At 38.6% G+C, this 24,631-nt stretch overlaps 1 long non-coding RNA gene across 1 annotated transcript in view; it reads left to right on the plus strand.

The window, feature by feature from the left end:
* Positions 1 to 1,337: 1,337 nt before the first annotated feature.
* The window catches only part of LOC131481529 (uncharacterized), a 161,073-nt gene continuing 137,779 nt past the window's right edge, over positions 1,338 to 24,631 (plus strand). Inside the window, exon 1 of the long non-coding RNA XR_009246365.1 lies at positions 1,338 to 1,398. This is a non-coding gene — a long non-coding RNA (uncharacterized LOC131481529). The remainder of the gene's footprint in view (positions 1,399 to 24,631) is intronic.

Raw genomic sequence — 24,631 nt, forward strand, 5'->3', positions numbered from 1 at the left:
ACTTGAAAAGATTAGCCATGGTTGAACTTCAAGCCCTTAGAGAACACAGATGTCAAGTTTTTCACCAGGAAAATCCTATGTATTTCCTTAACACAGTAAAGAAGATACAACTAAAGTTTTACAAACACACGTGGGGGTTAAAAAAAAAAGTTTAATACTCCAATTTGCCATGCGAGAAAACCCAAACTCTGCATTTTTGTCATCATGTCTGAATCTTTCAAATGTGAACACACTAAGATATGAAGACATTTCTTAGAAAATCAGATGGAAAGTGGCACTATATCAAAATGTTACTAGCATGTATAAGACTAAAAGAACAATAATAACTGAGACAACGGAACAGCACTGAAGAAATACAGTCGTTTGACCCAAAAATGCATTCATTTTAAGGAAGAACTCAGTTTCCAAACTGGGATTTTCCAAGGAAGAACTGGAGTTTGAGGGGGAGGAAAGCAGCTGGTTTGTTGCTTTTCCCAAAGTGCAGAAGCAGTTTTTAAAACCCTTCATAATTTACTTCTTAGATAAATTAGCTAATCGCCCCCTGAATGTCTTAGTCATCCCTTCTACCACCTAACAAATAAAACAAACTCAGAATTTTCTTAAGTTATTGTCAAAATCCATCCCATCCACCTGTCTGGTCATTTAACAAACCGGGAAGCCTACTTAGTGAAAGAACCTGCAAGTAATCACTTGGTAAGGGCGCCTCTTGAATCCAAGGGGCTACACTGTGAAGATGCCAGTACCAGAGCCGGTCTGAGGGGAGAAAATAAAGCGCAAATCCTAAAAACCACATCCCCTGGTACGCAGAGTGCCTAAAGATAAACGCGCGGAAACCTGAAGTTTTGGAAACTTAGCCAGGGCCCAGGTGCGAAACGAAGGCACAAGCGCGGTACTGACCAACCTGTAGGGTCGCCGCCCCTGGGCCGGTGGTTGAAGACCCGGACCCGCCAACACGACCTCTGCCCGCGTCCCGGTCCGCCCCGCGCCAGGTCGTCAGCCGGCCGAGGGTCGTCAGCACTTACCTGGAAGCCACCGAGAGGACTCCATTCCAGTTCGCCGCGGCATTTACCTCAGACCTCAGGGATGCTCGGACGTCCCGCCGCCAGAGGTGGAGCCCCGCCCTCTCCGGGGTCACGGCCTGACTTCCGCCCTCAGGTCAGCGTGGGGTCGCGGCCGCCTCCGCCCTCAGCCCTGCCGCGCGCCCGTGGCCAGTCCCAGGCCGGTGCCCGGACTCGCCTGCTAGAACTTCATTGCCAACGCAGGAGTTAGCACAGGGCGGGCCTTGGCCACCTGAACTTCAAGGACAGGAGGGTTCAACAGCACATTTAAAGTCTCTCGCTTGTGATGTTAGAAGCCACTTGACCGAGTTTTGTGAGGGGGCAAAGCGATTTACACACGGTAAGCTGCTTTTAGTAACCGAGTCTGGATTGTACTGTTGATAATATCCCAGTAAGGTAGTGAAGTTTTCAGACGTGAAGAAGGGAATCCGGAGCTGACGGCGCCGTGAACGCTGTGGGCGCTCCTGAGTGTGTCTGGGCCGGGACCATGAGCTGCGGAAAGAAGACAGGGCCAGGAAAGAAAGGCGCCGGGAATAGGAAGCCTGTTACTGCGCAGGAAAATAGAAAGAAGTCCCTCGTGGGGACAGGGCACTGGTGTTGTCCTCACCTCTGACAGCAGAAAGCCTCTAACACACGAATCACCCGCCTGCCACACGCTTGTCTGTATTCCAAGTTTTCAAGATTTTCCACAGTTTCCACATTTGGCACACCCGAATGGCTGTCCTTACCGGAGAGGCTGTTTGTGTGTGATTTAGGTTGCAAGTTTGTGTGGTGTAAGTAGCAGGTCATTTTTAGTTTTTCAGATAAAGCTCCTACAAATGTTTCAGAAACTGGATGTTGATAAACTCGGGGACCAGGAGTAGTGGCTAACCCGTGAGTGGGGCATGGAGGGGCAGAGGTGCGGGGAGTAGCAATAATTTTCTTTAGTACTTTGAAAATTTACCAAGCAAGAGTAAGTTCAAGATTGCAAAAGTGCTGACTGGCAGTCTTGCTGTGCAAGCTCTAAGCATCAGCAAAGAACACTGTGAGAGGTGGGGGAGAGGAGGTGCAGGCAGCTGAGCCCAACCCGTGTCCCTGGCGGTGCAGGGCACTGCTCGGGCTGGGATTCAGGAATCCCAGGTGCTCTGGTAGGCCTGCTTGGCTTTCAGATCCAGCAGTTTATTACGTTCGTGAGGTGGAGTGTCTGTGAAACCCTGTAGACAGGTTTATGCAGGGCTTTTGTCGCCAACACTGATTCTTGTCAGGGTGGCTTTCTTGCCACAGATTGTGTTCTGAGGGTTTAAGTAAGCAAATTGAGTGTCTTTTCCAAAGCTAAGCTACTGTGCTTACTGTTTCTCTTACTCTCTGCCAAATTCCTGATGACTGCCAGTCCCTCCTGTAGTAGAATTTCCAGCACAAAACATTCTCAAATATGGGTTCTGCGGATGTTTACAATTTGATCCTTTCCTTTGCAGTAAGAATGCACTCCCAGCCGCACCTGTGAGGCTGAGAGTCTTAGTTGACGGTTGTGTTTGTTCTCCTCTCCATAACGCCACCCTAGGTCTCCTTGTCCAGTTGGGTTCCCATCTTTCTTTGTTGGATTCTAGTGTTGTGTCTCAAGCACTCACCATGGAATGTTGCTATTTATTTTTGGTTTTCTTTCTCTATGGCGGACTCTAGTTCAATGCCTTGAAAATCTTCCCTTTATTTAGCCTTATTGAAGATCCTCCCTCATTTCTCAGTTGCATTTTAGTTGTAGTTTGACAGAGCTAATTATGAATCAATGCTGAAAGTCCAGAGTGTTATTACGTAATTACCAGCAGAATATATATGAAATTCCCCCATCTTTGAAAATTGCTACCCGAGTGATTTCAGTGTGAATCTAGTTTTTAAAGACTTCTGGAATAGAACATTGCGACTCACATTTAGAATTTAGATAAGTGTCAAAATCTTGTGATGACTACAAATGTATCTCACAATCATTAAGCAATAATCTGTTACCACTTAGCTGTTGCTTTTTTCTGCAGCTCATTTTTTTTTGTCAAAGCTCAAAAGCACTACCCAAAAAATCAAGATACTGAAGATACAAAGCTATCATCACTTCTTGAGAGATATTTCAGATTGTATTTTTTTATAATTTTCAAAAGTTTTTAGGTAACTATTTTTTCAGAAATTGAATGCCTATTACTATAAAATCCTAACCACCTACATGTGGAATCCTAACAAACCACTGAACAAGTAAATATCCAGGCCAAATTATTCATTGATCGTTTGTCATAAACTGCCAACTACAGATGGGTTCAGATTCTGTGAGGCCTAAGACTAGTTTAACTATGTGCTACCTTTTTAAGCAAACGCAAAATAAAAATTAGAAGCTAATTTACAGAATGGGATATAAATGGTTATTCTTACTATTAAATAAACTGAAAAATTTGGATAATATGCGTAAAAAACATGTAAGACTTAAAAGGTGAACAGAAAAGGAAGCTCGAAGGTAGATGTGTGAGGACTGTGGCACAAGAACTGCAGAGTGATACAGTTGTTGTTCTTGTTTTTCACCTCTGTAGCTAAAGAAACAGGAAACCCGCAGCATAGTATAACAGAAATGCTAACAAGGCAAAAAGACTGTGAAGATGCAGGCTCTCGTAGATGGGCAAGGACAGTAAGGACCCAAATCTCTGCTTATATTAGAAGCAAGATAAGAACCCTAGCCATTCTCGTTTCCATGCTTTGTTATATGCTTGCTTTCTCATATCATTTTAGTAGTAAGAAGGCTGAGTAAAGAGCCAAAGCTTTCAGTTCCAGTGAGAGATAGTAAGTTACTTCCCTCTATCCTTCTGTATTGCTAAGGGAAAACACAGAGAACTTGTACCTCTGTCACCCACCAAAATGGAATTAAGTGCGTTTCCCTACTGGAGTATTGTTGGAGGAAACAAGGAACAGTGTTAAAACTGGAGACCCCCTCCCCCCGATGCCACGCAAAGGCAAAGCTTTCCAAACCTCCATAACATGAGAAATCACATGGAAGAACTGTTACAAGACATCCCTACTTCTGTCACCTTGGGAGGAGTCAACATGAAATCTCACCCGTAAACTGTCAGGAGAAGCTAAGTGGAGAACCTTTATCCAACCCTACCTAGCAATAAAGAAGTTGCATTCTAGGGTTCTGTTGCTAGAACAGTGTCAAGAATACGTCAGTTAATCAAGTAGATCTAAATAAGAACCAAAAGCACCTTCTTCCTTTATTCATTCCTTCCTTCCTTCCTTTATTTATTTATTTATTTAATGTAATGAATGTTTTGGTTTCACTAAAAGATAAAGAACCAGGGAAATAACTAGCTGAATATAAGAGGACAATGGACACATGGTAAAACTGATGTAATAAACTTGTTAAAATTATCTGAAATGACTGTAAGTAACCACCATACAGATGTTCCAATGGGAAATCACAACAATTTAAACAAATTAAAAGTCTTATTAAACAAAGAAGATATGAGGAATATTTAGAAGAGAATGTAAATTAGAAAAAATTATGTACAACATTATCTTATTCACTTGTCCTTTGGTGAACATTTGGATTGATTCCTTAGTTTAACTGTTGTCCATGATGAAATAGTACCCAGCTATAAAAAAGGAACAAACCTTGTGTTTTGCAACTAAATGGGTATAATTAGTACCATTGTGTTTAGTGAAATAGCCAGTCCAAAAAAGAAAATATCTTATATTTTCCCTATTCTGTGGTATCTAATAAAATATAATGAGTGTTAACTAAAAAAAGGGAGTAAAATGTAGGTGCCAGAGTACCACTCTGCTTTGGTTAACGTATGCAGCCTTTCACACAGCTGATGAACACATTTCTTTTTTATTTTTAGTATGTTTAGTTTGTTTTCAATTTTTTTGTTTATTTTTTTTCTGTCATTATTACGGCTTTCTACCTGCCTTTTTTAATACTTTCACCTAATGAAGTGTTAACAATATAAGACAGGAATATTAGTAATTATCATAACTGAATTAAAAACAAAAATTCAACGTGAATATGCCCAGTGGAATAATGGTGACATTGTGGTGAGGTGCCAATTCTAATATGAATAACAAATATGACATAATGCAAAAAGGTGTACTGAATCTCAGAGACGTCCCAGGCAATAAATATGTTACTGGGATTGTAGAGGGAGATGAAACAAGAAGGTGAGGCTGAAAAGTTAGGGCTAATTTCTGACTAAAAGGTAGTTTTGATTAAAAAAAAAAATACAGAGAAGATGGGAGGAATAAACTCCTGGAGTTATATGGCATACTTATGTAACTGTAGCTCACAGAAACTTCATTTACATTTCATAGAAGAAAAATGAAAGATGAAAATAGTGACAAACCTTATCATAAAAGAATGTTAAGGGAGAGGAAATGTTTGTTACCCTGAACTGAACGATGCACACGTTGAAATGCTACACTTTAGCCCATAACTATGGACAATAATTAATACAAAAATTTTAAAAATAAAGCTGGTGTTCTGAGAAGCAGCATAAAATTGTACTTGTTAAGCACACATACAAAGTGTAAATGCAAGAAACTATGGGAAATTCTCCTGAGATAAACCTAAAGTCATAAATAAGTTATGCCATAGTCAAGTTTGCAACAACGCAATGCAAAGCGATCTTAAGTGGCAGTAGATTTCTTATCCTAAAATATTTTTGCAAATGTTCTAAATGTACCAGTTAGATGAGATTTTTTGAAGCACACTAAAATACACAGTCTAACTATGTGCTGACAACACGTGGACATTCATACATTCCTTATTACAGTATAAAGTGATAAAGGTGCTCTGGAAGTTAGTTGGTATTTTCTTAAAGTATATATGCAATCAATTGTTTGGTAATTGTGTTATGCAGTTCCTTAAAAAAAGAAGAAATCGGGCTGAGCTTAGTAGCCTGTAGGCTAAAGTCCTTTCCTTGCATGTGCCAATGTCCCATATGGGCACTGGTTTGCGACACTGCTTTTCATCTAGCTACCTGATTGTAGCCTAGGAAAGCAGTTGAGAGTAGCCCAAGGCCTCCCAAGTAACTACTGGCAGACCCAGAATAAGCTCCTGACTCCTGGCTTCAGATCAGCTCAGATCCGGCCGTTGTGGCCACGTGGGGACTGGATCAGTGAAGGAAGATCTTTCTCTCTCTCTCTCTCTCCTTCTGTGTAAATTTGCCTTTCCAAGAATATAATTATTTAAAAAAAAAGAAATTGTATAGTAATAAGTGTCATGGTCTATCTATAGTGATTCTCTTTGCAATAGCTATATTAAAAAACAAAAAAAGAAACAACTCAAAAACTCATTTATCCTCCAATGAGTGAAAGGTTAATCAGGCTGTGGTATACCCATACCATAAAACACTGCTCAGCACTGTTTTATGTGCTACCTTGGATGAATTTCTAGGGAATTCTTCCTGAATTATTCAAGGTTATCATTAACACAACTAGATGAGATGAGAGAGATAGATTCTTGAAAAAAGGGGAGTTTATTTGAGCTTACAATTTGGAATTTCAGAATCCAAGATCAGGTGTCTAATAAGGGAAATGTGTGGTTGCGCATGTGTGATTCGAAGGTCCTGTAGTGAACCGGGAACCAGAGACAGCATATTCTCACCCCGGTGTCCATGTGTCTCCTCATAGGAACAAAGGATTTGGTCAGAGGACCTCACGATAACAACCTAGTCCAATCCAGTCACTCCACCCCTTATTTTCATAATATGTCTACATTTAATCCTTACTTTTAATGTGAGACTCTTTGGGTCAAGATTTAACACATGAACCTTTAGTGCACTCAAATTATTTTCCAAATGACATTACTTAAAAGGATAGAGGTCAATTCCCAAAGTTACAGACTATCCAATTCCATTTAGGTCATATTCTTGAAATGACAAAATGTATAAAGGGGGAAACAAGTTAGTTATTCCAGGAGTTAATGAAGAGGTAGAGTTAAAGGCAGAAGGAAATTAAAAGTTATGATTAAAACACAACATAAACATTTTTGAAATGATGTTCTACATGTTGACTACATCCCTATTACTAACGTTGTGTTAGTGACAAAAGTGACAAATCTGCAGTTTTTTTTAAAAGATTGATTTATTTTTATTGGAAAGGCAGTTACACAGAGAGAAGGAGATACAGAGATAGATCTTCCAACTGCTGGTTCACCCCGACAAGAGGCCACAATGGCCAGAGCTGAGCTGAACCAAAGCCAGGAGTGAAGAGCTTCTTCTGAGTCCTCCACATGGGTGCAGAGTCTCAAGGCTTTGAGCCGTTCTCCACTGCTTTCCCAGACCACAAGCAGGGAGCTGAATGGGAAGTGTGACTGCTGGGATACAAACTGGCACCCCATATAGGATATTGGTGAGGACTTTAGCCACTAGACTGCCACACTTGCCACTCAGTTTTGTCAGGTGTTACCATGGAGGGATATTGGCTTATCTTATTTCTTAGAATTACATGTAAGCATATAATTATCTCAAAAATCTAAAAATTTAAAAAGTAGGAAGAGAAGCATGTGTTAGGGCATCTTGAAGCATCAGAAATGATAGTCCTAGGGTCAGTCTGCCCATGCTGTATTCTGATCTGACCACTAGCAATAGAGAATTGAACATGCCTAGCCAAATCCATGATCTCATGGACATAGCAGCTTCCTTGAGTATTTAAAGAGATAATAATAATAATAATAATAATAATAATAATAATAATAAAGTTCAAGCACCAGATAAGCAATTGGCAAAATGATTTCAGTTCTTGAGTGCTGTGAAAAAATGCCAAGACTGCCAGGGAAGAGAAAAGCAGGATAATTTGGGCATCTCTGATGTGACAGGGTTTTAATGGAAACATTATTGACTTGATAGAACATCACATAGGAGCTAGCAAATGCAGAGCTCCTTAAGCAGGATTAGCTTGAAAGCTTGATAAATTGAAGAAACACAAAGAAGGTTGGTAGCCTGGAGATGGTGAGATATGAGGACCTGTGAATGTCCAGGAGCTACTTTGCAAACCATCATAAAGAGTCGGAATTTTATTTTAAATGTTAATAAAAAGCCTTGAAGACATCTGAATGGGTAGTGATGTGACCTAATTTATTTATGTATGTGTCTATTATTTTTTGGAATCATTTGGCTACTATTTGCAGAATGGAAAAAACAGCCCAATACTAGAGCAGTTAAGAAGCTTGGTAGCAAATAAGAACTCCTGGGAAAGTCAGATGTCAGATTAGGTAGACATAAATATCTTAAAATTTCTTCCTGATTCAATCATTATGAAGTCTGCTCTAAAAATAGAAGCTGTGCAGAAAAATATCTGTTCATAAGTCCAGGAAGCCAAAGGTAAAATCTGAGAGTGTATGATAGTATATAATTAAAAGAGAGATACTAGGCTCGGATGATCAAGAATAGCCTATAGCTCAAACTGATCCTGTGTCCTCTTAGTGATGCCTTTCACTAGGTGTTTATTCTTGAAGAAACCAGCAAGGTTAGTTAATGATGATCACCAGTTAGATGGTTATCTAGCTGGCTTTTTCTACACTTTACTCAGGTATATACTAAAAGTTATCCCTACTCTTTGATTTGGATGCCAGATTTGTTGCTTGCATGAGTTTTAAGTTGATCTAATGATGTATATCTAGTAAGAAGTTAGAATTTCCATCATGATTTCCTATGGTGTATGCTAAGTTGAGATTCTCATTTTAAGGATAATTTCTTTATTTACTTGCAATGCCTGACCAATGCTTGTAACTATCCAGATCATTCTTATTTGCCTAATTTTATCATGGTTAAAATTATACTTTAAGCTTTTAGAGTACAGCATGAGATTCCAAAGGAATATAACATTAATACATAGTGCAGGCACAGCACTATGCAATAAGTAAGTGCGTAAGGGTGCAAGTTTGGAAATCATACTGTTTTTGCTTGAATTTTCGTCTCTGCCTAATGATTTGAAACAAGTGAGTAATTTTCTGTATACCTCAATTTTTTCATGTGTAAAATGGAGTTAAAATTAATTCTGTCATGCTAATGTGTTGAGAATTGAAGCCCACCTGTAAAGTTCAGTATTCTGTAAGAATATGACATTCTAGAATTATATTTTTTAGAAATGATACAAGAGTAACTTTTAACAAATGAAATGAATTTGGTAACCATGATAAATGCAGTAAATATCAGTGTCCTGTAATGTTTCTCATTAAGGCCAGCTAAGCATTTGATTCATATGTTACGCTGTTTGGTGCTAATAATAAGGACTTCTTAGAATTTTAGGAGATGCAGATATTCTGGAATAGGTCAGCGGAAAAAGTAACCATTTATCTTAAGGTTACCAAGGCTCTATTGTTAATAAATCCAATGTTCCAAGCTCATGTTGTTCCAATCCAGCGCAATTATTAATGAGAAGTCTCCAGACCCTCAGACAACTTTTAACAATATTTAAACAAATGGGCAAATTCAAGGAAGAAATCATGCATGAAAGTTTTGAAATTAGCAGATGGCCATTACTAGGTCTGATTTCACTGAACCTCAAGATTAATGGGTAGAGAGGAATCAAGATGGTGGAATACGGTAAGGATACGTTTATTTATTTATTTATTTGTTTATTATTAATTACATTGCATTATGTGGCACATTTTTATATGCACTGGGATTCCCCCCACCCTTCCCCAAGCCCTCCCCCAACGGTGGATTGCTCCACCTTATTGCATTTCCATAGTTCAAATTCAGTTGAGATTCTTTCATTGGAGGTATTTACCAAGCATACAGTCCAGCATCTTATTGTCCTGGTAAGTTCAATAGTTTCTTGGTGAGACCATCTCTGGTCTGAAGGTAGAGCCAGCAGAGTATCATCCCAATCAATTAAAAGCCCCAACATAATGTTTACAACCAATTACAACATTATGGCATTAATTGACATGGTATTGACTAACCAATATGTTAATAGGAAAATGCAGGTTCTCAACCACAACCTGTGACTTCTTCATAGACATTTCCATTTTGGTTTATATTCAACAGGGTTCTATATACCTTAAAATGGCTATAGATTACCATTTAGCTGTCTCATGTCTATTTTAGTTTTAGTATTTAGCAGTTTATAGCATTGAAGCATGGTTTCTCTGAACCTGGCTGTTTTTTGGGTAGTCTAACTCTATAACAAGACATATGTCAACAGTTTAGGTGAACAGTTATAGGAGGGGTGTGCAGAGAAATCTTCAAAACCCCAGTGAGGAGTAACTAATCTTAGTGTCCCACCCAGTGAGTTATAAGTGCATCCCCGCTGACCGTTTCCTGTCTGTTTCTAAGCTTTCCTTGTTATTCTCTATCTATTCTAGTTTGTTTGTTTGTTTGTTTTGAGGGGTTTCTGGAGCAATACTGATGGTCATTGCGAGAGAGGGTGGGAACCCAAAGTTGGAAGCAGGCAAGGACCAGAGAAAGCTCCTCTCCCTAGTCCCAAAGGAAATTTACTGTTCTTCTGTTTCTGTGGACCGCTCAGGGATCCTGGTTACCTTTCCGATCACCTTGGATCCTGTAAGGCAGGTCTTGGACTTCTTCCATCCCATGTGGTAGATCCAAATGGGGGTGGGTGACCTCAGAGTTCTTGGGCTCCAAAGGCACTCCATTTCCCCGTGGTCTTCTTGGCTGTTGGGATGTAGTCCTCGGTGCTTGTACTGATAGTCCTTAATGAAGATGTGGGAGTCTTCAGGGTTGGGATACAAGCCTCCTCCTGAAGGACACGTTTAAATGGACAGAGAAACATTTAATCAGGATGAAGCAGAGAGGACACATTCCAAGCAATAGGAGAGGACAGAACAACAGCAGAGGGATACCTGGAGACTGACAGACACAGGAAAGCAGCAAAAACAATGGTGTGGTGTTGCAGTGACTAATTCTCCAGTGACATTCAGCTAACAGCAATCTGAACTCCACCAGCAGCTGGAACTCCACCAGCAACCAGATGGGAAGGGACTTTCACTGGGAGCTTGGGAGGTGAATCCAGAAAAAGAACTGTCCTGATCCTGGTCCGTTTGATTTGACCAGGAGCAGAGACAGAGCAGCAGATCCCAGATGGAAAGTACTAGAACAGTGTGGACTTATACAGCCCAGTCAGCCCCTTAGAACCAAATTGGGTGCCATTTTGCCTAAGGAGGCAAAGGCAAGGGAAATCACTGAGCATATGCTCAGCTGGGAGCGAACTTATTTCTGACTCAGTAAACTGCATCAATGTGGCATTCTACAGGTTCCAACCAAGACAGGTCTGGGTAGGCTCCTGACCTGACAGCCAGAGATCAAGAATTCTAGTAGTGGTACATCAGGCGCCAGTTTGTACACTGTGGCAAACGCTTTAGGTCTGCAGGGGACAACAGTGAACTGCACATGTGCTGAGCTCATGAGAACTCACTGAGTTCAGTGGATTGCACTGGTCCCACAGGAAAATAATACCGACTGTGACATCGTACCAGTCAAAATAGGTCCGTGTGGCATCCACACCTAACATCCAACAAGTTCTGACAAGATCAGTGCCAACAACCTAGCTATATAGGACACCTGGTGTCTCTCTAATCCTGGGACCTGCTCCAACCGGAAGTGGGAGAAAGGTTGTATAGACAATGGTGCAACCTCAGCATGGTATCACAGGAGGTGGAGATTGGTGAGCCACAAGTTGGGGCTATGGAGTTCTTGGTAGAAATTTAACATAAGAACCCAGACCTGGAACTAGCTGGAGGGAGTGGCACAAGTGGCTGCAAGCAAAGAGTTGTGTACCAACTGCAATAAGTAAAATCAAACTGTAGACCTGTGGGAGACAGAGCTTAGAAACCTACCCCAAGGAGAAGACTCTGCTAACCAGAAGTACAAAGACCAAGAGCAAAAGAAGCGACAAAGGCACAATGAATATTTCTGAAAACTCCCCATCAAAGGAGCAAAACCCTTTGCCAACCTCACAGTTAACTGAGGAAGACATCGAGAACATGGGGGACACAGAATTCAGAAAACTCATTTTAAAGCTTCTGATCAACAGTGAGAAGCACGTGCAAGAGTTGAAAGGATTTAAGGAAGCAGTAAAGCAAATCAAGGCTGATATATCAGAAATAAAGAGCACAGTAGAGCAAATTAAAAGTACAGTGGAGAGTCTCCAAAGTAGAATGAAGCAAGCAGAAGAAAGAATCTCAGAATTGGAAGATATCTCCTGTCATCAGGGAGAAGCAAACAAAAAGCTGGAAGCAGAGCTGGATCAGGCTAAAAAAAGTTTTCAAGAATTGAAAGACACTATTAAGAGGCCAAATATAAGAGTTATGGGAGTCCCAGAAGGTGCAGAAAGAGAAACTGGTTTTACAAATATATTTAATGAAATAATAAAGGAAAATTTCCCTAATCTAGAGAAAGAACTGGGAAACAAGATCCAGGAGGGGCACAGAACTCCCAACAGGCTTGATCAAAAGCGATCTTCACCAAGACACATGATCATCAAGCTTTCTTCAATTGAACATAAGAAAAAGATCCTTAAATGTGCACATGAAAAAAATCAGTTGACATATAAGGAATGCCAATTAAACTCACAGGAGATCTCTCACAGGAAACTCTACAGGTAAGAAGAGAATGGAGTGACATATTCCAGATTCTAAAAGAAAAAAATTGTTGGCCTCAGATAACTACCCAGCAAAGCTTTCTTTTGTCTTTGAAAATGAAATAAAATTCTTCCACAGTAAAGAAAAGTTACAAGAATTTGCATCTTCCAAACCTACCCTACAAATGATACTTCAAGATGTTCTCTATACAGAGAAGAGGAATAGCACCCACCAAAACCTAAGGCAAACGGGAAGAACATCCCAGTAAAATGACGACAGAAGACTAAACCAATGAACAACCCATTCCTAAAATGACAGGACCAAAGTACCATCCATACATATAACCCTGAATGTAAATGGCTTAAGCTCAATCAAATGTCGTAAATTAGTAGACTGGATCAAAAAAGACAAAACTCATCTATTTGTTGCCTAGAAGAGAGACACTTCACCAACAAAAATCAGCGGAAACTATATCGCATGGGATTTGATGTTTTCAGTTGGTTTCATCTCTTCAAAACACTTTCTCCTGATTAAATCATTCAGTGACTCATAGATCATAGAGTAGCATCATTTTCTGCAAGAAATTTCTTGATTTTCATTTCTTCAGCTACACATTAGTCATTCAGTAGCTTGTTATTGAACTTCACGGTGTTGTTAATTTCTTTTTTCTCCCTGATGTTAATTTTTTTTTTGTGGCTTTTCATTTAAGGGGATGTATAGTAGCTGTGTAATTGAGACTGTCATATCTAGTAACATGTTATTTAACTTCATGGCATTGTAAATTTCTATTTTTCTTTCTATTGATTTTGCATTATGACTTTTCATTTGAGGGGATGTACAGTAGCTGTGAAATGGAGACTAAGATCCAGATGTGAGGATACAATGTAGTATGCATTTCTACTTCCAGACAAATATGGACTTATAATGAAATTGCTCACTATATCTTGACAATAGGATTCTGGACTCTCTGCCATTGTCCATGCCCGCAATGATGGACATATAACTGTGTATGGGGGCTATACTTTAGTAATGATATAGAGGACTAGGTGGGGGGTGGGAATTGGGCCTGGGATAAGGGAAATACCAGGAGCCTATGGAACTGTATCATAAAATGATAATAATAATAATAAAATGTAAAAAAAATTAAAAAATAAAAATACACCAATGACATAAAAAAATGATTGATGGGTAACTAGCTGCTTACACAAGGGAATAATGATATGTGCCTAAAACTTCTAGAAGAACTTGTAAATGAGAGATGCAGTAATTTCCATTTTAGTCTGGCCTCTACAAGCGTATATTTTACAGGTGAAACCCAAGTATTTTTGTCATGTCTATCTATTATTGTCTGGAGATTGCAAGAGAGCAATGTTTGACTTCTACGTTGGCTCCTGAATCTATGACCCTTCAAAAGAAGGTTAGAAACAAAAGTAGCAATCCAGGTGCTTGTTGGCCTGTATCACCCAAATATGGAGATGAATGTTGGAAGAGAAGAGTATCTTTACCTGTACTTTTTGCTAATGGTTAAGTGTATGAAGAAACTATCCTTAAAAAAAAAAAAATGGAGTCTTCTTGTTCCGCAGTATGAGAAACATTGCATAGAACGTAAAGAACCGCTGATATTTGTGAGGAATTTCTGCAGGGAGTTTCTCATCCAGGCATAATTGTATTGAGAAGCATAATAAGAGCTAGACAAAAACGGCAGCACATCCAGATTCTGGAATTCTTTCTATCCATGTTTAATGTTAGTGGTAGTTTGCCAGGACTTGCCTAACAAAGTATCTCATGCTGGGTGTCTTCAACAACATAGCTTTCTTTTCTGGTAGGAGCCTGAGAGGCTATTTGGGATCTGTAGGTTTGCTTTCTCCTAAAATTGTTCTTTGTAGATTGAAATTGACTCTTTTCTCACTGTACCCTCCATAAAATGTGCTCTGAATATACGTTTTTCTGATGTCTTTCTTGTAAAGACATTAGTCATGCTGGGTCAAGGCCTCCTCCCTATTACCTCATGAATTTTTCTTGACCTGTTTAAAAGTCTTTATCCAAATACAGTCAGAGTTTGAGGTACTTGTGTTTAAATTTTAATATATAACTTTTTTTTAAAAAGATTTATTTATTTTGTTACAGAGTCAGATATACAGAGAGGAGGAAAGACAGAGAGGAAGATCTTCCGTCCATCAGATGATTCACTCCCCAAGTGAGCCGCAACGGCCAGTGCTGCGCCCACCCGAAGCCGGGAACCTGGAACCTCTTCTGGTTCTCCCACGCGGGTACAGGGTCCCAAAGCTTTGGGCCGTCCTCAACTGCTTTCCCAGGCCACAAGCAGGGAGCTGGATGGGAAGTGGAGCTGCCGGGATTAGAACTTGCGCCCATATGGCATCCCGGGGCGTTCAAGGCGAGGACTTTAGCCACTAGGCCACGCCGCTAGGCCCAACATATAACTTTTTTAAGAGGATGTAGTTCAAGCTGCAGTAATCCCCCAGACATATGTCAATTGGATATGCAGCCCCTTCCTATACAATGACTGAGTAGCACAATGCTACTTGAATAAAAGTTCTTGGGCAATCATGGGAGGAAAAGAGAGAGACTAAATCTGCTTCAAACAGTCTCAGAATACATCCAACAAAATAGCTGGGACAGCAGAGGCCTGTGAGATCCTGCTGAGAAGAGGCTCCAGGAAAGTGGAGGTGGAGGGACTTTCACCCACACTGTGATCTTGCCTAAAGTGAGTCCTAGGATGTGCTTTCATGCTGTCCTTGATGATGGGCGAACATCTGTGCTCTGTCTAGACAACCAAGAACAGACAGTACTCCTTACCTATTCTCTATTTCATTAATGTTTTGACCAGTGTCACCTTGTTGGCTTCTTTGAACTCTGCTCCCAGACATGACCTGATTCTCAGTTATGTTGGAACTGTTGTTTGTACACTTATATTGTTATACACTTACACTAAGTACGTGCAAGGTACACTTGAAAAGCACTAGCTTCAGGTGATAGTAGTGGAATCAGGCCCAGCATGATGTCATAGTTGGTTAATTCTTGCTCTGCAAGTTCTGGTTGCTATGGGTGCCAGTTTGTGTCCCAGCTGCTCCACTTCCAATCCAGCTTCCTGCTTGTGTCTTGGGAAAACAGTGGAGCGTGGCCCAAAGCCTGCACCCATATGGAAAACCAAGATGGAGCTCCCGGCTCCCGGCTTTGAATAGGCTCAGCTTTGGCCATTGCATTCATTTCGGGAGGGAAGCAGGAGATGGAGGAAGATCTTTCTGTCTCTGCTTCTCTCTGTAAATATGCCTTACCAAAACAAGTAAATAAATCTTGTAAAAAGAAGTGGAAACCTAGAATTCAGGTTACCTGAAACATGTCAGCTGGATGAGAAGCCTCTTCTGTAGTGATAGTTTAAGGACACATAAGTAATTAGTAGGTACTAACTGTATCTCTTAAGTGAGATATTCTATGTACTGGCTCACTCCACAAAGGTTGGTGTTTGGCTAACCCCAAGCCGGGAAACAGGAACTTCATCCATGATATTTTCCACTGCTTTCCTAGGCACCTTAGCGGGAAGCTAGATCAGAGTAGAGCATCTCAAACTCAAACTGATACTCCGGTATACAATGCCAGCATTGCAAGCTGCAGTTTAACCTGCCAACATGAGCCCTGATTCTCTTGCTTCAAAACAAGTCTCCATTTTAGTATCTGTATCTATTAGAAAATTAATAAAGCACATACCCAGTCAATTTGAATAATTATATTTATATCTCTACTTATGCATATATATTTATATATTTGTAAATATATATTTATTGAGCACCTGGTTTGCATAAGATTCAAGATATTTTGTGTATTATTTTTGTATATTTCTAAGAAAACATCAGCATGTTGCAATGAGAAAATTGTGTAGGAGAGATATTAAAACTATGGTGATATATAAAGAGCTAGCAAGTGGTAAGGTTTCAATTATAATTCAGACAATCTGGCTAAATCATCGTGTACTTTGTGCCTCTTCCTACGTACCGAGAAAGCCATATGTATCACATTGTTCAAGTTATTCTCTCTCAGTGTAAAGTCTACTTACACAAAATATGTTAATGAAGAAAGTAATGAAAAGAACCTTTCCTAAATGAGACTGACAATACAAACTCATGGAAAAAGCCTTTGTTTTTGGCATTCTCACTACCTGGGATAAACTACACTTTGAAAATTGGAAGAAAAATGCCCAAAGATCTAAACCTAAAGGACTATTAAGAAATAGCTCTTTAAAATGCAAATGAATTTCCCAGGCAATGGCTCAACCTGCTCTCTGTTTTGCAGCACAAACATCCTAAATGGACATCAGTTTGTATCCCAGCTGCTCCATTTCCTAACTAGCTCTCTGTTGTGCCCTGGGAAAGCAAGGCCTAAGTCCTTGGGCCGCTGCAGCCATGAGGGAGACTCCAAAGAAGCTCCTGGCTCCTAATAAACTCAGCTTTGGCCATAAGCCATTTGAGTGAACCAGCAGTTGGAAAATCTGCTTTTGCATCTTGTCCTGTACCAGCATTGTTCAGTGATTATTGTGTTAACCTAAGCTGTATCATACTCAAACACACCTGTAGAGTCATTTCTATGACTCTCCTTGTGGCACAAATTTTAATAAAATTTATTTCATAGTTGCATTTATTTTCTTCCAGTGGTCAAACTGTCAGAAGTAGCACCAGATGGAGTCTATTAATACAATGCCTAGATGCAATTTGTAATAACAGCTTTTATTTTTGATAAAAATAAAAACAAATTCAATGAAGAGATGTATAAGTCAGTATGGTAAAAGTCTGTGTACACATGAACTACATAATTTCAAAATGCCTCATCTGCATAGAAAAAAGTCTAGAGTTATTCTTTATATCTGGAATAAATTAATAACAATGACTGCATTATATTGGGATGGAGACTATGTAAAATACCAAAAATCTGTTTTAAAAAAAGAAAAAATGGGCAATCTGTTTTTGCTAACATACATGTTACTCCTATAGTGATGGGAGTCTTTTAAAAGTAAATGTAAGATTAAAAATAATTTTAAAGTGCATTCTGTTGAATAATAGCTATGACATTGTTATCAGAGGATACAAAGCAGAAGAAAACTATAAACAACCATGCTTAAATTAGAAGAAATTAAGATATTAATATATGAACCCAAAATGAACCCTCAGGAACCAGAAACACACAAAAGTTAGAGGATGCCTTCAAGTCAGAGGAATTTACATGTCTTTATAGTGCTTTTCCCCTAGCTTTGAATGTTATCCTTAATTTTAACCCAGTGATTCAGTAAAAAAAAAAAATTCATTTGAGAAACCTGGCTTGTGATGTACACATTGAACTGGCAAAATGTCATTGGTATTATTTTATTTTAAATGTCTTAGAAATTCTGAAGCAGATTGTATTCCATTGCATACTAATGCAATACATGTCTTTTCACATTCTCTGAAACCTGTTACATTATAATTCCCTTGTGTATAATGAGGTGGCTGACTCTTGATTGCTGAAGTCCTTCTCTGACATCCATCCCTTAATCTACTTAGAATTCAAGTATGCCATTCTTCATGTGACTGTTTAGTGTAAATATTATGTTTAGCAGAGCCAGGATCAACACAGTCAAATGAATATGAACAATGAAAATTTCTGCTACAAATTAATTTGTGTAAGAAATGCTTTTACATGTTGGTTTTGATTAATTTGTGTACCATTTTTTGGTTTGTTTGTCACAAAAATCCCCCTCCTACCTTTCTGAGTTTTCCCTTATTTTAAAAAACTACTGCCTTTCTGCCTGGCTAAATTATATATGTGCATTATAGAATTTACTATAAAACATGTTAGAAATTATTATTTATTCCTTCATTTGCTTATTATTAAATTCCATCATATATATTTCCTCTATATAGTAGGTTTTTTATTAAAATACTGTGGAAGTATCAAGTCATCAATTACTTCTTGGACTTTTGGACAATATTAAGTGCAGTATCAAGTTAATATCTAGACCTACACTTTCTTGCCAGCAACCGGATTAGCTTGATAAAATTTGTGGATTCTAAAAGCAGATTGTTGATCAAGGGAAAAGGCTTTTAACTCATAGCACCACAGCTGGCATGAACTTCATAGGTATGTTCAAGACTTTGCACATTAAATGTTAGGCAGGCAAATAGAAGGGACCCAGATAACTGCTTTCTACACAACTACTGAGCATGAAGTTTAAAAAACCCAAATACGCTGTTAGGCAAATTTGTCCAATTTTTAACAGTAGGCATACCTTGTTTTTTATTAAGACACACATTGGTTATTGTTTTAACCTTGCTTCATTTGTTCATTTGTTTCAGCAAACAGTTAAAATGCAGTAGGAATGTCTCTGAGTGTGCTGCCTGGCAATTCTCTGGCTGGGGGCCTCTCAGTTAGGCTGTTCTCTTTTTCTTCGGCTCCCAAAAACTTATTTCTACTTGCAAAACCACCTCTCTCTGTGGGAACTGTAAACGGATAAACGTTTAGACATCTGAACCAGAAATCTTGAGTTGCAAGGCACGTAAATTGAAAATAAAAGATGTGAGCTTGCATACAGAATATAGGCAAGTCGATCCTAAAATACCCAGCACATTTCCTAGATATGGGTAATAATGAAAATAAGGAAACTCTTACAAACTTATTTCCCACTGTTTTACTTCTGACAAAGAGGGTCTGTTTGGTTTCCTATGATCCTGTGCTTCTCTCATAGGTATGTTTTTAGTTTCTTTTTGTTTGTTTATATTAGTTGCTTCTATTTCTGTGGCACAATTTGTTTAAATGTCACAATAGTTTAAATATATGTGTATTGTATATAAAAACTGAATAATTACATTTTTACATAAAGAATGAAGTTTCAGAAATCTAAATAATTTATTACATGGATCCAAGTGTGTAGTTAAGAAATTAGGTTTAGCAAGTTCTATTTCTAAAATAGAATGTAATTTATTTCCAACTGTTCTATATCCATGCAATTTTACCCGCGAAGGACAAAATATAAATGGAGGATATCATCCCTAAAAAGAGAGTAACTGACAGTGCAATAAAATATCATGATTCTCAAAATACTGCTTTCTCTGCTCTGCTATCAGGCACAATATCTATCTCATTTCATAGCAGCAAACTTGTACACCTGTATGTCATAACTTTAAATCAAAACGTAATCCTGAAATCTAACAATGATGTTTTTATGTGAATTAGAACCATTTTAGGGCTAAATAGCTAAAGAGACAAAGGTAGCTTATGCCTCTAGAATTTTTGTCTGTAACCATCAATTATCTTTCCAAGACTGTCAAACGGGTTCTCTTTTTTCTCCATCTAAAAACAGAAATAAATAAGAAATATGGTGTTTAAAGGTAAGGTAGGCTATGAAATCATAAATATCGTTGAATTAAATTAGTCTTTCATGACATAATGAATTTGATATTCCTTAGTAGAGTTTTGTGATCAGTCTTTATCATTACAAGCTAGAAAAATGTCAAACCTTGGACATCAGTGCAGTTTTTCTCTAGTTTGAACATTTTAGCACAGCCTCAACTTCAGCTGAAACGAAGACAGCACCACAGGTGTCTCATGTCACAGCAAGAAAATGTCTGACTCTAAGAGTGGAGCACCTCCAGGGGCTCTTCCTTCACATTCTTCAGATCACACAGGTGGTGGCTGTAACATCAGACACTTTTTGCAAACACTGTGTATTGCCAAAGCATGAACTCCTTGGAAATTGTTTGATGCTACATAGTCATTTTACAGAATAAGGGAAGGGGAAGCAGAGGAATCCTTGATGGAGAGAAAATACATTTTCCAACATAGAAAGTATCAAGCTTTTGCCATGATTTTTTTCAGTTATGCACTGTTTCCAAAATGATTTAAAATATCTTCCAATGATGCATAAAGTGGAAAGATAAGAGTGCTACATCAGGGAAAAAAAGTTGTAAGAACAAAGAAGAATCACATGAGAGAAAAATATGTCAAAGTAACCTACAAGCCTGTTGTGGATATGCCACACAGACACACAAAAATAGGCCTGACTGATAAATAAAATGCTTTTATGTTATAAATTTTACAATATCCATGAGAAACACAACAAAACAGTTGCTAACAACAGAATACATGATTGTTCAAACTTAACTCAGACAGCAATTTCTCTTGGGGTCCGTGTGAAAGGGATATTGAAATACAAAAGGAATCAGGCATACCTAGACTGTCACATTCTTCTCTAAGACACGAGAGTTTCTTTCTACAGAAATAAATGTTTTGAGATGAAGTGTTGCGTTATTAAATGCATTGCTTTATAGAAAAAATTTACAGATTACCTTCATGAGAAATAACTGTCAAAAATGCACATTTGTGGTTGAAATAATATACTGCTGAATCAACTTTCTTTTTTTTTGAATTTTTTTGAATTTTTTTATTTTCATTTTTTTAATTTTTTTTTCTTTACATTTTTTTTTCATTAATTACATTGTATTATGTGACACAGTTTCATAAGTACTGGGATTCTCCCCACCCCTCCCCAAGCCCTCCCACCATGGTGGATTCCTCAACCTTGTTGCATAACCACAGTTCAAGTTCAGTTGAGATTCCCTCATTGCAAGCATATACCAAACATAGAGTCCAGCATCTTATTGTCCAGTCAAGTTCAATGGCTTCTTAGGTATACCCTCTCTGGTCTGAAGACAGAGCCAGCAGAGTATCATCCCGATCAATTGAAAGCTCCAACATACCATCAGCAAAAATTTTCATCATTATGGAATTAAGTGACATAGTAATGAGTAGCCAATATGTAAAAAATAAATGCGAGTTCTTAACCACCTTCTGTGACCAACTCATTGACATTTCAATTTTAGTTTATACACAACATATAACATACATAACATAACATGTTATACATAACATCATAACATCATATCATCTTAAATTAAGGCGAACATGTGGTATTTAACCTTTTGGGATTGGTTCATTTCCCTTAGCATTATGGTTTCCAGTTGGGCCCATTTGGCCACAAAGAACTGCATTTTGTTTTTTTTAATAGCTGAGTAGTATTCCATGGAGTAGATGAACCATAGCTTTCTTATCCAATCCTCTGTTGATGGGCATTTTGGTTGTTTCCATGTTTTTGCAATTACTGATTGTGCTGCTATGAACATAGGAGTGCATGTTAGTTTCTCATAAAACAATTGTTCTGGATATATTCCTAGGAGTGCTATTGCTGGATCATACGGTATGTTGTTGGTGCTTTTATTCATGTGGGCCAGTCTTACTGGTGTCAGGTGGTACCTCATTGATGTTTTAATTTGGATTTCCCTTATTGCCAGGGAACTTGAGCATTTTTTCATATGTTTATTTGCCATTTGGGTTTGTTCCTTTGTGAAGTGTCTGCTCATTTCTTGAGTGGCTTGTTTGTTTTGATATTTTGGTTGTTTTGTAGCTCTTTGTATATTCTGGAGATTAGCCCTCTATCACCTATGTCATGCGCGAAGATCTTCTCCCATTCTGTGGGTTGCTTTTTACTTTGTTGATTATTTCCCTTGCTGTACAGAAGCTTCTTAGTTTGATGAGGTCCCAATTGTTTATCTGGTCTTGATAGCTATTGCCTTTGGTGTCCTTTTTAGGAAGTCGGGACCTACCCCTAGATCTTGCAGAGTATTTCCAACATTTTCTTCCAAAAGTTTGAAGGTTTCTGGATGTAGGTTTAGATCTGTTATCCATTTAGATTTGATCTTAGTGTATGGTGAGAGATGTGGGTCTATCTTTTTGTTTCTGCAGGCTATCAACCAGTTGTCCCAACAGCATTTATTGAACAGACCTTCCCATTTGCCTGGATTGTCGTTTGTCTTTTTGTCAAAGATTATTTGGCTGTACCTGTGTGGGTTCCCTTCTGGTGTTTCTATTCTGCTCCATTGATCTTCCTCTCTATCTTTGTGCCAGTACCAGGCAGTTTTGATAACCACTGCCCTATATTATGTCCAGAGGTCTGGGACTGTGATTCGCTCTGCTAACTTCCTGTTCTTCAGGATGGTTCTAGCTATTCGTGGTTTTTTGTGTTTCCAGATGAACTTTTGAATCGTTGTTTCCAGTTCCATGAAGAATGTTTTGGGCAATTTGATTGGGATTGCGTTGAATGTATATATTGCTTTTGGCAGTATAGACATTTTAATGATATTGATTTTACCTATCCAGGAGCATGGGATGTTACTCCATCTTTCTAGATCTTGTTCAATTTCTTTTTTAAGTAGTTTGTAGTTTTCTTCAAATAGGTCTCCTACATTTTTGGTTAGGTTTATTCCCAGATACTTCATACTTTTCTCTGTTATTTTGAATGGTATCTTGCTGGTTAAATCTTTTTCCATCTTGGGGCTGTTTGCATACACTATGGCTATTGATTTTTGTTCATTAATTTTGTACCCTGCCACTCTACCAAACTCTCGTACAAGTTCTAGCAGTCTCTGTATTGAGTCTCTTGGCTCTTCTACATAAAGAATCATGTCATCTGCGTATAGTGAAAGCTTGACTTCTTCGTTTCCCATTTGGATTCCTCTGATTTCTTTTTCTTGTCTAATGACCTCAGCGAGTACCTCTAGGACTATGTTGAATAGTAGTGGAGAAAGTGGACATCCCTGTCTTGTTCCAGATCTCAGTGGGAAGGGTTCCAGTTTTTCTCCATTCAGTGTGATGCTGGCGTTGGGCTTTTCATACACTGCTTTGATTATGTTGTGGATGTTTCCATCTATGCCTACATTGGTTAGGGATTTTAGCAGGAAGTGGTGTTGGATTTTGTCGAAAGCTTTTTCTGCGTCTATTGATACTATCATGTGATTCTTGTTTTTCAGTTTTTGGATGTGGTGTATCACATTTATGGATTTCCAAATGTTGAACCATCCCTGCATTCCAGGGATGAATCCTACTTGATCCGGATGAATGATCTGTCTGATGTGTTTTTGAATTCTATTGGCTAGGATTTTGTTGAGAATCTTAGCATCAATGTTCATCAAAGAGTTAGGTCTGTAGTTTTCCTTCTCTGTAGGTTCTCTGTCTGGTTTTGGGATTAAGGTAATGTTGGCTTCATAGAATGAGTTTGGAAGGGTTGCTTCCTTTTCAATTGTTTTGAAGAGTTTGTAGAGGATTGGGGTCAGTTCTGTTCGGAATGTTTTGTAGAATTCTGTAGTGAAGCCATCTGGACCTGGGGTTTTCTTTGTTGGGAGGTCTTTAATCACTGATTCAATCTCTGCTTCAGTTATGGGTTTGTTCAGGTCGTTTGTTGCCTCTGGGCTAAGTTTTGGCAGATGGTACGAGTCTAAGAACTTTTCCATTTCTTGGTGGTCTTCTGATTTGTTGGAGTACAGTGCTTTGTAGTAATTTCTAATTATGTCCTTAATGGATGCGGTGTCTGTTGTTATGTTGCCTTTTTCATTTTTGATGCTGTTAATTCTTGCTTTCTCTTGTTTTTTCTTTGTCAGTCGGGCCAATGGGGTGTCTATTTTGTTTATCTTCTCAAAAAACCAGCTTTTTGATTCATTGATTTTGTGTATCTTTTTTTTATTTCTATCTGATTAATTTCCTCCCTTGTTTTGATGATTTCTTGTTTCCTATTGTGTGTGGGGCTCTTCTGCTGTTGTTTTTCCAATTCCTGGAGGTGTGTGTTTAGTTCCTGTATTTGGCGCCTCTCTTGGGCCTTAACATGAGCTCCAATTGCGATGAGTTTACCCCATAGCACTGCTTTGGCGATGTCCCACAAATTTTGGAATGTTATGTCAGAGTTTTCATTGGTTTCCATAAATTTTTTGATCTCATCTTTAATTTCTTCTCTGATCCATTGTTCGTTTAATAGCATATTGTTCAGCCTCCAAGAGTTTCTGTATTTCCTGGGGCATTTTGAATTGCTGATTTCCAGTTTCATTCCGTGGTGGTCTGAGAGGGTACATGGTATGATTCCTATCTTTTTTGAAGCTTTGTTATTTAGGTTTGCTTTGTGTCCTATCATTTGGTCAATCCTGGAGAAGGTGCCATG

Source organism: Ochotona princeps, chromosome 12, assembly GCF_030435755.1.
Source record: "Ochotona princeps isolate mOchPri1 chromosome 12, mOchPri1.hap1, whole genome shotgun sequence".
NCBI classification, from domain to species: domain Eukaryota; kingdom Metazoa; phylum Chordata; class Mammalia; order Lagomorpha; family Ochotonidae; genus Ochotona; species Ochotona princeps.